This window comes from Stegodyphus dumicola, chromosome 11, assembly GCF_044657685.1.
Source record: "Stegodyphus dumicola isolate Sdum_Otavi_A_Nest chromosome 11, ASM4465768v1".
NCBI lineage: Eukaryota > Metazoa > Arthropoda > Arachnida > Araneae > Eresidae > Stegodyphus > Stegodyphus dumicola.
The window spans coordinates 70,517,194-70,533,291 of record NC_140778.1 but is presented as its reverse complement, the minus strand read 5'-3'; the positions used below and the strand labels follow the sequence as shown (position 1 = coordinate 70,533,291).

The following is a 16,098-nucleotide window of genomic DNA, read 5'->3' as shown; positions in this document are numbered from 1 at the left end:
CTTATTTTGTGAATTTATGCGGCGACGCCAGTATACAGATTCCAGTTCAGATAATTTTAGAAGTTTTGGGATGCTGTTAAGGAATTTTGTTTGACTGAAGACATGTTAGTTCGTAAATAAGGTAAGCGGATATTTCTTTTGTGAAGTGCAAATATGAATTTCCTTTTTTATGGCATTTCATTGTTGGATTTAAAATGTAGTTTATTGAAATTATATATTTTTTGTTCGCTGCTCCTTTGACTTTTTAAATGAATATAGATGTGTACATGGATAAAGTCAAGGGAGTTCACAATGCTTAGTTTGTGCAATTCTCTGATGTTTTTTTAAGTGAAAATAGGTCAATGTGTACATGGATAAAGTCAAAGGAGTGTACAATGCCAAGTTTGTGCAAGTCTGGGTTGTTTTTTGAAATGAAAATAGGCTGATGTGCTCATGGATACCAAGGTTGTGCAATTCTTTATTTTGTTATTTTGGCTTTGTGTAACGGCGAAGGGTAAAACTATATTTAATGGGGTACCCGAAAAATATAGTTTTACCCTTGAACCCTGTTAAAAAGGTGACCTTTGCAAGGGTAGAGGGTACCAGGAAAAGAGAAAGACTTTGTATAAGATGGATAGACTATCTGGAGGAAGATCTCAGATGTCTAAAAATTAGTGATTGTCGGACCATTGTGACTAATCGGATGCATTGGAGGAAACTTGTTGAGATGGCCTGTGATAGGCTGTAGTGAAACTGAAGGAGGAGGAGAAGGGAAAATATGTGAATAACAGTTAATAGCTATGTGGTTGCAGTAAGAACATAATAAATAAGTAGACATGGAATAAACTACAAGTAACTCTCACAATATTATTTCTTTGAGAGAAATGTACATTCCAATAAAGAGCACAAAATAATATTGGCATTACAATATCTAGTGAAGTATCTTCATTTCTACTTTCCTGTGACTTGAATCTCCTTGTAAGTCTGCTACGGTTTAGGTGGCCTTTGCAAGGCCAGAGGTTACCAAGAATCATGTGTAAGTAATTTAAAAAGGCGAATTGGCAACTGGCTTTGTGGAATTGTATGCTGAATGTCATTGCTTTGCTGCAATTGGAGGGTTCTTGTATCAGGCTGGCATCAAGTTCCACATCTAGAAGGGCAAGTTTCCGCATAACCTTCACAAGTAGTTTGCAATGGCTTGTTAACTGCTTGCCTTACACCTTTTTTTTTTTGAAAAAATTGCAAAAAATCATTACATTTTTTTAAATTTTATTATTAAATACAAGGAAACAAAACAAAACAAAATATATAGGTTTTAAGTTAAATTTTTTAAATTTTTTACAGGTGTAAAAGCATTTAGTTTTAATATTAGTTTACTATCCCGAGTTATCTCGGGCAAATAAAAAAAAATAAATATTAGTCCTTGTATCAGAGTTTTTGAAACAAGGGACAACACAAAGTGATACCTGACATTCTATACACTGGTATCTGGTCTCTTTTATTACTGGCTTAACTCTGGAATTTCTTTTACAGGAGCACAGAGAAAATGGCTTGAGGTTATAATCGATATCTGAAAAACATCGCTTTTGATATCTTGCATTATCGCCATTATTTTACTTTTTTCAATGCAACTATCATTCTTTATACATTACTAATCCACAAGCCGACATATACTAGACAATAAGGAAAACAAGTGACCAGTCCCGCCAAAAGAATCGTGAAACCAACAAAACTTGGCAAACTGCCAATAAAAGCTGAATATTTCATTCCATTTCCTCCAGGCCGAGTAAAACCGTGATAAAACAAATCGTACTGACAAATACTGCTTTGCCCGAGTTTTCTCGGGACAATAATTAACTGCAATATACGAACCCAGGATAACTTGGGATAATCAGGCAAGCCGTTAATACGAAAACAATAACTACATGGACAAATCCATTTTAAAATTAAGGGAAGCCCATTTCTCGGAAGGCATTGAGGAAGAGGAAAATTATTTGAATATTTTTTAAATTTTCAGAACCTGGTGTTAAAAAGCTAATAGGGAAGTAATATTGGCATTATAAATCCTTTTAAATTTACGACAGTAAGAGTAGATGAGATCACAAGTTGTATTTCGTAAAAGAACATTTTTTATTTGGATATTTGGAGTAACACTGCTATTTTTTTTTATCAAATAAGATTTTGTATTTTATCTTTTAGAAGTAACCTAATAGTATGCTTTTATATATATTGTCATGTATCTGGCTGCGGTGAGCCAATCAGCTGCCTGGCAGAGCCCAGCAAGTGAGAGACGACAGTTGCATGTTAGCATGGGCCTTATAAGAGATAGACTAACCCAGTGGGCGGGGCACGCGTCACCGACATGTCGGCAAGAAAGAGTAGGGACGATCTGTTTTACTTTAACACTGAAACCTATGGCGTTTGTACCACATAACTCTTTTTTAATTATTAAATGGGATACGTTGTATAGTGATGAGATTATGAAAGCCACATTTTTTTCCAAACAGGATTTAATATATCTCATTAAAGCACTTTTTGCTGCATTTCGCGCATTTTTTTCACGCGTAATTCTTGTACAAACATCTTTACTTTGGTAAAACGGTAAAAACTCTAAGCACAAAATTTATGAATTTAATTTTGCGTACAAATAACGTAAAATTAAATAAGATTGATAGTACGTGATGCTTTGAAATAAATAAGGTAAAATTAAACAAGATCTCATAACTTTTTTTTTAATTTAATGACCATTTTCGGGCAGTGATTTTCAAAACCATAATAACATTACAAAACAATCATTTATTTGATTTATATCATCATTAACTTATTAACATTAAAGTGGAATATTTATTTTAGTAATTTATAAAATTTGGAGCATAAAATTTTCTGAGTGTAATGAAGGGGGAAAAAAGGTAAAATAAAATCTAGAAGCATTGAGATATTATATTACGCCCAAAAGGAACCTTTTTTTTAACGTTTTGTGTGTTACCTATATTTATTGAATATCATGTTCTTCGCCCGTAAACCACATACATTTGAAAACAGCATATCTTTAGAATTTCCGCACTGGAGATAAAACTGTTATTTTCCGTACAGAGCTCTCTCTAAACTCGTTGAGTTTGTTAATCAAAAATTCGTTAAAGTTTTACAGAATATGAAATACATTAAAATAAATTCGAAATTCAGCCGTCTAAATGCCCATGTTCGGGTGGAGGATTACATTATCCAAAATTTGATGGCTCTAGATACTGTCGTTTTTGTCACAGTGCGAGAAACATACAGATTCTTCATTATTTAATTTCTTTAAATATAATACAATAATAATTAAATATAATACAGGGCGATAATATTTGGTAACAACAATTTGCAAAGAGACACGGACATTTACAGTAAAACAGCGCAAAATGCCGTTTCGAAACTAACAGCCTTTCTAGGCTACCGCCCCTTTGGGCTAATAAATTAATTTAACAGTAAATAAAAAAAATCTTATGCAGAACTAAAAATAAATTTAAAAAATAATCACTATAAAATACAAGCAAAATTAATTATTACGGTTAAATACAATTTTAATATTAGAATTAAATGTATAAAAATTATTAAGAAGTCAAAAGTGTTTATCACTATGATGTATTATGAAATATAATTGAAATAAAATTCCTTTATAAAAATTGTGCTATAATATTCATCTATAATTTTAAAAAAGCAGCACAATTTAGAATTTTAAACAAAACTTTCAAAAATTCGTTTTTAAATATTTTAGTATTTTTTACTTATTTACACCAATAAAAAGTATAAAAATTGCAAGAGAAAATTGCTAGTTCAGATTTAAAATATTATTTTCTAAAAGAAGAAGTTACAAATTTCCTTACAGCATAGGAAAAGCTAAAAAAAATCTCCAGCCCTAAAAGCATGCAATAACTTTATAATTATTTGGAACGTTAGTTATATATAAATATGCTAAATTTTTTTTTATCAATCTCAATTTCAAAAATAAAAATATGGAGAAATCCTAATTTGTTAAATGAGGCGCTACAACCAGCTTTTTCTTGACAATTATACACGCTGCAACAGACAACCACTGTTAAATTTCTGCAAGTCGTCCCTACTCCTTCGGATGTGATCAAGGTGACAGCCGGGAACGCCTCAGATGAGGGAGAAAACCCATTTGGGTTAGTCTATTTCTTATAAGGTCCATGCATGCTAGCCTCAGAGGAGGCAGGTGGTAGACTAACTATGCTGTAGGAGCGAGGTAGTGCTCCGAGTTTACCATTATTCTTTAAACGTTAATTTTTTTACCATTATTCTTTGAACAATTATTTTTAATAAATGTTTGTTTCGTTTTCGTTATGGTGCTTTATTCATCCGTAAAGCCACCACAACACGCTCTCTTTCGAGAACCAGAGCGAACGAAGGTAACTGGATTTTGAGAAAAGGTGAGAAATTTTTGTTGTAACTTTAAGGAAAATTTCTTCTAAATATGTTTAAGGGAGTAGTTAAAAGTGATTTGATTTCGCTGTTGAAGGAACTCGGTGAAGAAGCCGATTCTAGTTTAAAAGTTGTAGAATTAAAAGATAAGCTTTTAAGTTCTAAAGAATATTTGAAAGATAAAGATTTTGTTATTGAATTCCTTAATACTACGGTTGAAGAAAGGAAAAAGTCAGAAGAAATTGTGAAATTGCGTTTGCTGCAAATCGAAAGTAGCAACGAATCTAGTAACAACGTAGAAAATACACTTCCATTAGATAAGCTTTTGAAAGCTGTACAGGCATTATCGATTTCTGTACCTAAAAAGGGTGAAGCATGGAACTTATTTTTTGATTCAATAGAAAGAGCTTTTAAGCATAAGAACGTACCAAATGAGTTTTTTGACGTACCAAATGAAATTTTACTTAAACTGATAGGTGATAAATCTTCTAATATTCTAGTATATATTAAAGATGATGATTTGAAAGATTATGAGAAAATTAAATCCTTAATCCTTAAGGAATATGAACCATCACCAATTATATGTTTAGAAAAGTTTCGCCAAGCTCAAAGGTTGACGGGGGAAACTCATTTGCAGTTCGCCTCTCGTTTAAGGTCATGTTGGATCCATTATTGTAAAAGTAGAAACGTCAATGATTTTGAGTCTTTAATTAATAATTTCCGAAAAACTTTTTCAAACATTGGATAGTGATTTAGCGTGCCATGTTGCAGTTCGACAAGGTGAAAGTTGGCTACGTCCAGAAGAACTAGCGAAGAAATGCGACACTTATTTCATCGCAAAAGGTGAATCTCTTGATGACATTAGAGGTGAAAAACGCACTAATTTTCGTAATTCATGCAACAAAAACTCTAAATATATTCCACCAGCGTTAAGAAAAGATTCAGTGGTAAATGAACAGAAACATTCGTTTAAACCGCGAGAATGTTACGTGTGTAGTAGCAGTTTACATTTGGCTAAGGATTGCCCGAACAGGCGAAATAAATTTGAGAGGTCCAATAAACATGTAATGTTGCGCGCTTTCAACCTGCACGCAACAATAGTGGTGACTGCTATGAACTGGAAAGTATACAAAGTCTTGAGAAGGGTTGAAATCCCTTTTTATTCAACTTTAGAAATTACAGATGCGTGCTCTTGACGCTCACAAACTACGCCGACCCGGCGGTAAAATAAAAATAAGAAACTCAAAATAATAATAATAATAATAATAATAATAATAATAACAAGTGACTAACTACGAGGCTCTCTAAACGTAACTAACCTAACCGCGTTCTAAGATACCGCTGATAATTCAGCAAGCTTCTGAATATTACGTTGAAAGATTAACAAACTACCGAGGCAAGCACACAAGCCGAAACGCGTGTTTCTTCAATTTCTAACTAGCCACCTCCACGCTAGTGAAGTAAGAAAGCACAATTTCGAACTCGTTTCCTTTCTATTTAACGCCCACCAGCGGCCGAGCGGTAAAGTCACTGAACACTGGTAGTTCGGTCTGAGGTTCGAATCCCGCGAACGGGCTGGCTGCATGGGTGTTTTCGTGGTTTTCCCCATGTGTAACGTGTATACGAGCCAGTTTCCCTTAGAAAGTCCTCCACGAAGGCATCCCTCCCCTTAGGCAGATAGCCCTAGTGTGCTTTGCCGTAATTAAATACACCACCACCTTTCTATTTAACTCAGATACTTCCGCTGACAATTTGAATCCTTGCGCGTTCTACTAAAATTTACATACTCTGGCATTGGCAATTCCAGGGGAAAGTAAGGCTTGACAGGAAAGATAGTTTAAACTTAAAATAAATGTTAGTTAAAATAAATATAAACCCTACAAACAGAACGATAATTTCCTGGTCAAACTGAAAGTTAACACTTCAAGTAAACCGAAGGACAATGCGGTTGTTACAAATGTAAATTCTAAACATTTACAAAAACGCGAGTTTTCCGACGGAAAACTTAATTTTTATTCCTTGGAAAAGATTACTATTTACATTGCAGGGAAGCAAGTAGAAGCTATAAAAGATTCAGGTACGGAAATACCAATTTTGAACACTACATTAATTCCTGATTTAAAAATAGAAAGTAAGGGTAAAATCATTTTAAGTTCTGCATTTGGCGACGTCATAGAGGCAACGTTAGCAACTATTCCCATTTATTACAAAAAAAACAAACAGTTGTCTATATTCGCGCGTAGAAGCTTTTCTCGCGTTGACAGATAAGCTCAATGTTCAATGTTTAATTACACCAGATGTATGGGATCGCATATTTGAAGACGAGAATGAATCAACAGTCTTTCCTGAAACGAAACCGGAAACTCATGAACAAAAACAACTTGAGGTTGGCGCCGTTGAACTGTCAAATGTAAATCATTTTTATAGCTCAGTTGCGAATCAGAATGATGAAAGACTAAGCAGTTGTTCGGAATCGAATAAATTTAAGGTGGATCAGAGAAACTGTCAAACATTAATAAATTCTTTTAAGGACGCAGAATTAGGGAAGAATAATTAATTTCTTTTTACAGAACGAATTATTATTTCATAAAGAAAAAATTTGTGGGGAAAACATACAACAGTTAGTTTTCTCGAGAATTATCGAAATAAAATCCTTCAATTAGCTCATGATTCCATATTCGGAAATCATTTAGGTATGAGGAAAACTAAAGAAAGAATTAAGCTTTCATTTTATTGGCCGAACATATCCAAAGATGTAGAAAATTATTGTAGAACATGCGAAAGATGTCAATTAAAAAGTCCGGAAAGACAATCGGATAAAATTCCGATTACTCCTATTGCTCGCGCGCCATATCCCTTTCATACAGTAAACATAGATATTATTGGTGAAATTTCACCGCCTTCAGGAAGGAAATTTAAATATTGTTTGTGTTTGATAGACAATTATTCAAAATGGCCAGAAGTCATACCTTTAAAAAGTCTTTCCGCTAAAGTTACTTGTGAGGATATTTTTATGAGAACCGGCATTCCAGAAATAAATTAATAATAAAAAAAAAAAAAATTCCAGAAATAGTGATCAAGGCACTAATTTTACCTCACGATTAGCTCAAGAATTCGAAAAAAGGTTACGAACTCATCCTCGTTTTTCGACACCTGGTTACCCAGCATCAAACGGCTGAGTGGAAAAATGGAATCGGGTATTTAAACAAATGTTACATCATGTAATTCGCACAGATCCTGTTAATTGGGACAAGCACACACCTTATTTACTTTTTGCGTATCGTGAAGTTCCAAATTGCACTACCGGTGTATCTCCATTTATGCTTATGTACGGTCGTGGAGCTAGAGGTCCCTTAGCTGTGTTAAAATCATCATGGTCCGGTGAAATACCATTACCACTTAATCTGAATAATTCAGCAGTTGATTATCTACAAGAATTAAAGATAAATTTAGAGAAAGCATCTGAGCTCGCTTCTTTATCTTCCGCGGGAAAACAAGAAGCTTATGCATATTATTTTAACCGTCGCAAAAGTTTGAAAGAATTTAAAAATGGTGATCTAGTATACTTATACCAGACTCTAGCAACAAGCTATATGTTAGGTGGACAGGTCCATGTGAAGTTGTTGAAAGAGTAAATCCTCATTCTTATAAAGTTAAATTACCAGATGGGAGTGTGCGGCATGTTCATGTAAACAAAATAAGAAAATTTTATGTTCGAGCACAAACTGTGGGAGTGATATTTGAAAGACGAAAACAAAGTGATTTTTGCAAAGCATATTGATGATATTGCTATCTTTTCACCAGATTGGAATTCTCATCTCAAACATTTAGATGCTGTGCTAACTACATTAAGTGATCTCAGGTTTACGGTGAACGTAAAGAAATGTGTTTTTGCACGTTCGGAGATAAAGTATTTAGGACATATAATAGGAGCTGGAAGACATCAACCTGATCCTGAAAAATTACAAGCCATTGAAATTATAAAAAGTCCTAAAACAAAGACTGCTCTAAAGAGTGCATTTATTCAACTATTAACGTGATTACATAAAGAATTATGCAGAAATAGCTCGCCCATTTTGACGGAGCTTACGAAAAAGAAAATTCCTGAGATAATTCCATGGGCTGCTGTTGAGGAATCAGCATTTCAAGATCTGAAACGTCGACTGTGTGAAGAACCAAAACTGTACACTCCAGAACCAGAAAAACCTTACACCATACAGTGTGATGCTAGTTCATATGTTGTTGGTGCTTGCTTGTCACAACGAGACAGGAAAGGCAGTTTGCATCCTATCAGCTTTGCCAGTCGAAAACTTTCGAAGACTCAGCAGAACTGGTCAACTATTGAACGCGAGGCTTATGCCGTTGTGTGGTCATTAAAAAAGTTCGAGTGTTGGGTGTTTGGATCAAATATCGAGCTGATCACAGACCATAATCCATTATTATATTTGTATAAGTCGGCACCGCATTCAGCCAAATTACAGAGGTGGGCAATGGCACTTCAGCGTTATAATATTCATATTTCTCATTGCCCTGGTGCACAATTAAAAAATGCAGATAGTCTTTCAAGACTAGTTGGTGAATGAAATAGATGTGAATTAAGTATGAACTAATACGTTTTAAAACTTTGCATTAGTTAGTTTCTTTTGTTCCGGAATTGTACGAGAGCTACTTCCCATCTGTTTTGAAAATCAATTTACTAGTTTCCATTTAATATTACATTATAATATCGTGTTTTGATATAGTATTGCATATATGTTTTGTCACAGAACTCCGGTATTGTATCAAGTCGTCTGTTCATCTGTTGTGAGATGAATGTTTATTGCACTTATTTTAAAGTATGTTATTACGTCATGTATACATGTTCATATATTTTGAATTAATTTGGTATGTGGAGTATACAATTTAAGTTTGTATTTGCAGGTTCAGTTTTCAGATTCTGCTTCGCTTTGGCGTAGCACAATTTTACCGGGCGGGTGTGTGGCTGCGGTGAACCAATCAGCTGCCCAGCAAGTGAGAGAGACGACAGTTGCATGTTAGCCTCAGAGGAGGTAGGTGGTAGATTAACTATGTTGTAGGAGCGAGGTAGTGCTCCGAATTTACCATTATTCTTTAAACGTTAATTTTTTTACCATTATTCTTTGAACGTTAATTTTTAATAAATGTTTGTTTCGTTTTCGTTATGGTGCCTTATTCATCCGTAAAGCCATCACACATATATATACATATATATTAAAATAAAATGTGGTATAATCTTAAATGCATTTAGTGAGAAAACAAGTTACTACTACTTGCGCAATTGCTGCAATATGTAATTGTCTTGAAAAGTAATCTATCATATTAATGCTGAAGGAAATATTTATGGTTTGTGTCCTCTACATTTCCTGATTAAGCTTTTTTTTTTCTGAAGCTTAGTCTCGTAACACAATTTTGCATTGTTTGGCTTTTCATTTGAGTCTCTTGCCATTAGAAAAAATATAAGTTATCATTCTTTCACATTATTTCTTCTGTCTTATTCATTAAAAAATTAAACTATTTAAAAGCACAGATTCAGTTCTTTAGAATATTATTTTTTTTATCAGACTGCTTTAAATAAAAGTACATTTATTTCATGATATGTCTAATTCTGCTTTAAATAAAAGTACATTTATTTCATGATATGTCTAATTAAAAGCATTAAATATTTTTATGGAATTACACATTTTAAATAGGCAAAAGACATATTATTTTACTATCCTATAAAATGTTTCACTATTCTATCTGGGTCACCTTTACAGATTATATCTTCTGACAAACATATCTAAAAGATCGTCCATTTTGGACAATCATTAAAATCTGAACCCTTTCAGTTTTTTTCAAATGCTCTTTTTTCCCTTTCGTCTTCTTTCTTTTCTTTCTTTTTTTTATGATGCTGTAATTAGCTATGGCAATTTAAGATTCCAGTATTTCAATCAAAAGTTATTATGTATCATTGCTTTGAAGTCGTTAGCTACCGTAGATTATACAGCATAGAGTTAAAAATAATTTAAAATTTTGATACTAATTTATTTTCCTCATTAAAATAACCTATTCTGCTATTACTTTCTCTTGCAAAAGAAAATTATTCACAAAAATACATCTATTAAATTTGATTGATTTATTATTTCAAAGTTGCAATATCTGCTTTTGACAAGGTTTTTCGTGAAACATTTTCATAGGTTCATTTTATTCTATTTATAGTCATGTTGTAACATCTGCTGATATGTCCATAGTTGAAGCCTCTGTAATAATTTGTTATTTAACAAATAACTACATTTATTATTGAAGTGGCAATGCCATATTTGTATGATGTAACCGTTGCTCAGCAACGTAAAAAATTGTTTAAATTCATGATTCTTAAGTTTGACCAGCTAGTAGTAGTCATATGAAAATTTTGCCACTAAAGAATTGTATTCAAATTATCTATCTCCTTAAATAAAATTTATGTTTTACTAAGAATATTATCTGTTATTTTGTCAATTACTGCAAAATACATTACAGTCTTATAAATTTGGCGGTTCCACCGAGATACTGGAAATTAGGGGAGCAGTTATCAATTTTGATGGTGCTGGTCTCCTAATCCCAGAAAGCTGCTGAATTTTTTAGAACAAGTTTGCTAGTACCAATAGTTAAGTAAGTTTGTTTCAAGGAGAAACGGATGTCAAAAGTCTGCCGTTTTAAAGCCAGATTTTGAAGCGGATAATTCAAAAGTTATCTTCTGTGTTAATATAACTTGTGTCCGAGGAAAGACTTATCAGATAAGGATACTGCTGATTTACAAAGATAAGATTAACTTTTGGTTTTCTTAAGAAGTGTTCATTGAATTTTAATATTTTACTTCAGAATTCTATTTAAATAGTGTAAGTTTTTGTGTAAAATAACTGATACTAAAAATATTAGGGGTACAGTTTAATTGATATTTGAGGTGAAGAAATATTTGAAAAATTATTATTTAGGCTTTACTGGTATTTGTATCGAATTTTTATGTTCATAATTGATATGTGTAAGCCATCCCAGAATTTATATATATATATATAAAAAAAAAAAAAAAAAAGAAAAAAGAAAAAAAAAGAGAGAGAGAGAGAGAACTGCTAGCTGTGTTTTTGAATTTGTTGCCAAGCAGGCACGTGGAAAATAAGTAGTAAGGTCAAACTGACGTACTATGTTTTGAATGTACTGCCAAATTGGCTAAAGTCTATTCTTAGTTCTCACCATACAGGCATGTGGTAGATAGTAACGTCATCCCGACGTATTACAGATTCTATATTGTAAAAACTGTATTGCCAAACTGGGAAAAAATTGTTTTTGTTATTGCCAAACAGGCGTGGAGAAAGATAGTAAAATCGTCAAACTGACGTGAGTAAAATTCCATTGCATTACCTAACTGGTGTTTATATAGTTATAGCTAACGAGACTTGTGAATAGTGAGTTAAAACGTCAACCCGGTATAATGTTATTTTATTTTGTGTCAAACTGGCAAAGTTGCTTAAATAATTTTCTCCAATTGGTTAGTGTGAATTTTGACAAATTAAGTCTCACTAGAAATTATACAATTTTAATACAAGTACGATCTTTTAGATTCAACTTTAAAAGAAAGCCTATTAAAGGTAACTTGTTAAACATGTCATTCTTAGCTAGGAGTAAAAAAACAGGATTTAAAAGTACTGGCAGAAGAGTTAGGTTTAACCGTGAAACATGAATTTAAGACTGTTCAGTTGCCAAAATTGATTATTGAAAGTCCCGGTTATGATGAGGAGTTTACTCGAGAACTACTGGCTTCAATTAGAGAAAAAAAGGGAAAGAAAATAAGAACACGAAAGAGAAGAAAGAAAAAAAAGAACGCGAAAAGGAAGGAAGAGAAAAGGAACGCGAAAGAGAAGAGCGAATTAGAGCCTTTGAACTACAGAAACTTCAGTTGGAAGCGATGGCTGCAACAGCACAGCCGGTAGAAACCACGCAGTTGCCGGAGCAGCCTTTAAAATTCAGAATTCACAATGTCATGCCACGTTTCAAACCTAAAGAAGATGAAATAAGTTTATTTCTGGTGTTATTTGAGCATCAAGCTAAAATGATGAATATACCTGCTGAAAATCAAGTGACTCAACTTATTTCATTGCTGTCTCCAGATATTGTTCAGCTTATTGCGAGAGAACCAGAAGAGGACGTGAAAAAGTATGAATATGTAAAAACTTTACTGTTACAACAATTTAAATTGAGTGGGGAAAAATTTTCGACAACTATTTAAAAAACACCAAAAATCTATTGAAAGTACTTGGTAAGATTTCTACTATGAATTAAAGAATTATTTAGAAGGATGGCTTAACGGATTAAGCATTAAAACTTTTGAACAGCTAAAAGATCTCATGCTGGTTGATCAATTAAAAAGCGTACTTCTCCTGATTTCAAAGAACATTTTATGGATCAATGGACAACCAGCATTTCACCTACTGAAATGGTTTAGAAAATTGAAGATTTTGAAAATGTGAGAAAAACAATAAAACCGAAATTTTCTGTCAATCAGACTGAGAAAATTAACAAAGAATCATTTAAACCTCGTTATGATAATTTTGTGAAAAAATAGAGCATCCTCCTCATTTTAAGCATTCTGATAAATGGGATGATTCAAAATACCAGAAAGATCACCGAAAAAGAAGTCAATTTGAAAACAAGAACCAAGAAAACTTATATGACAAAAGATATCGACCACCTTGTTTCGAGTGTGGGTCAAACGAAAATTTTAAGCCTCAGTGCCCTCGCTTAAAACCAAATGAAAAGGTAAATTGCGTATTTTCGTATGATTTGTTAAAGACACATACAATTAACGGTTTAGTTAATGGGTATGAAATGCCTATTCTTCGAGACACAGGAGCCACTTTTGATGTTATTTCTCAAAAATACATAGATAACGCAAAAGTAACTGTAGAACTAGTCTGGGTACAATATCTTTTAAATGACCATTTGGTGTGTCTAGTTGAAATTAACTGCGAACTTGGTCATATAAAGAAAAAGGCAGCTGTTGTTACAAATGATCCCGGCAGATATGTATTGGGTAACAAAACTGCCCAATTGTTCAAAAATAAATCATTCTTAAATTTAGAAAAAATAAATGCGGTTTTGACACGATCTCAAAAAGAAAGATCTCATGAAAAAGATCGAAATAGAGTAACTGGAATAGAGAAACTAGAAGAACTGACGTTTATTGAGACTGACGAAGATATTTTACTGCAAGCTGATGAGAAAGACAAGGAAATCAAGAAAGTGATTAATATTAATTCTAAGGATATAATTGAATCTCAGCATCAAAGCAGAGATCTAGCCTCATTGCTTAGTGAAGCTAAAAATGAAAATTCCACCAAGACAAATGATTTAAAAGTAAAGGAGAACGGGTTGTTGGTGAAAAAGAAATTAGATAAAAATGGAAATGAAAGGGAATTAATTGTTATTCCTGAAAAATCTACGGATCAAATGCAGAACTATACATCTTTGATACAGAACCAAACAAATACTAGTGCTACAACTCACAGTAATTTGGTCCCTTCTAACAGTCAAGCTTCTGTCAATGCTTCACAAAACTCTGATAAATAATCTAAACGTTCATCTTCTGATGAGAAAACTGAAGTTATTGATATGGAACTTGACTCAGCTTGTTTAACTGCTGATTCATCTTTTGTGGATAGTGTGTGTATGATTATTCCCCTACAAGTTCCCCAGTTCCTTCTTCTCCAAAAAGCAAAGATGCGTTTGACAGTTTGTTAACAGCAGATCAAACAACTTCTAGTAAAAGAACTCACGAAGTTGCTTCTAAAGCTAAGAAATTAAAAATACGTTCAGAATCTAAGCACACGTCAAAAAACTTAGCAAAGAGGCATTAACATGATAAAGGATACTCAAAGTTGCCGTATTCAATGAGAATGCAAGTAACAGATAAGAACAAAAGTTCATCTCGCAACGAGCAAAAACTATCTGAAAAGAAGGAACTGACAAATTTAGCCGATTCTCAGTTAAAAATTCTAGATGAATTGCCAAGTTCTGCAGTTCAGATGAAAGTCAAGGAGAAGCTTTTAAAGAAACTAAACAGACAAGAGGGAGAGTTGTTGAAGAAGTAAAACTGCCGCAAAAGCCTCTATTACACTCACCTGATTTCAGTAAAAAGTTTATTTTGCAAATTGATGTTTCAGACTCTGATATGGGTGTCATTTTATCTCAAAAAGATGAATGAGACAATGAACATCCAGTATTATACCTCAGTAAGAAGTTTACAGAAAGTGAAAAAAGTACTCTACCACAGAAAAGGAATGCGCCGCCATAATATTTGCTGTAAAGAAACTTAAATGTTATTTAGACGGGCATACTAAATTCCTCATCATGACTGAACATAATCCCCTAGTTTGGATAAAAAATAATGTGAGTCTAAATCCACGTCTTATGAAATGGGCACTAGTACTACAACCTTACAATTACACTGTCATACATTGAAGTGGTAAAAATCATAAAAATGTAGATGCATTAAGTCGTACTCCCTGGCCTGATTAAATAATTTATTTCCCTATATATATTTTAAGAAATTTTGTTTTTTCCTTCTTCCTTACTGTATATTATTATATTATATGTAATATTTCAGTTATGTATTGTGTTGATATTCTGTTGTTTCGAAAAAGAAAATTGTAAACTTTAATTTATAAAAATATAAATTAAAGTTTATTTGGAGGGGAGAGAGGTTGTAATATTTGTTATTTAACAAATAACTATATTTATTATTGAAGTGGCAATGCCATATTTGTATGATGTAACTGTTGCTCAGCAAAGTAAGAAATTGTTTAAAATAATTATTCTTAAGTTTGACCAGCTAGTAGTTCTATGAAAATTTTGCCACTAAAGAAATGTATTCAAATTATCTATCTCCTTAAAATAAAAATAAAATTTATGTTTTTATCTGTTATTTTGTCAATTACTGCAAAATACAATACACCCCCTCCAAAAGGATACATTCTTTTATCATAAATTAATGCTATGCGGTTCAATAATTTGATAAAGAAAAGGCTTAGTTATTCAAGGTTATGCTGTCTTTCACAGGATTATTTGTGGATGAGGCTTACTTCAAGTATTTCTTGCAAGTGAAAGTGGCAATAACTTCTGATTTGCTAATGAAATCCATCTAATTGGGAACAATTTCACCATCTTTGAGCTGTTGATAACTGAGGACTGTTATAAAAAAAAAGAGGAAAGTGCAGAATCACCCACTGCTTCGCATGTTTTCAAGAATTGCACATACTCGATATCCATGTACACGTCAACCTATTTTCACTTAAAAAAACATCCCATAATTGCACAAAAATGACATTACGCACACTCTTAACTTTATCGCCCACTGCTTCGCATGTTTTCAAGAATTGCACATACTCGGTATCCATGTACACGTCAACCTATTTTCACTTAAAAAAACATCCCATAATTGCACAAAAATGACATTACGCACACTCTTAACTTTATCCATGTATACATCGACCTAGTTTCACTTAAAAAGTCAAAAATCCAATTCTTCTTACTCTTGTAAAAAAGCGCTAAACAAATAAGTAGTGGGTAATTCTGCACTTTAGCCAGAATTAATTGAATTTTTTTTTTTAAAAATTTACGAGTTTTCTTCTAATTATTAACTATCAAACAGTTTTTATACGCTTTTAG

The 16,098-nt window shown here is 32.8% G+C and overlaps 1 protein-coding gene and 1 long non-coding RNA gene across 5 annotated transcripts in view; one reads left to right on the top strand and one right to left on the bottom strand.

Annotated features, from left to right (window-relative positions):
* The window catches only part of LOC146994083 (uncharacterized), a 78,625-nt gene that overhangs the window by 8,175 nt on the left and 54,352 nt on the right, over window positions 1–16,098 (bottom strand). Inside the window, exon 1 of one of the 4 annotated variants that reach the window (XR_015044004.1) lies at window positions 15,513–15,657. The exons of the other annotated variants lie outside the window; for them this stretch is intronic. The gene's annotated coding sequence lies outside the window, so the exon portion shown is untranslated. Of the gene's footprint in view, window positions 1–15,512; window positions 15,658–16,098 lie in introns of those variants that run through there. 4 annotated transcript variants of the gene reach the window in all.
* Window positions 1–16,098, top strand: part of LOC146994084 (uncharacterized) — a 28,911-nt gene that overhangs the window by 3,180 nt on the left and 9,633 nt on the right. Inside the window, exon 2 of the long non-coding RNA XR_015044005.1 lies at window positions 9,322–9,449. This is a non-coding gene — a long non-coding RNA (uncharacterized LOC146994084). The remainder of the gene's footprint in view (window positions 1–9,321; window positions 9,450–16,098) is intronic.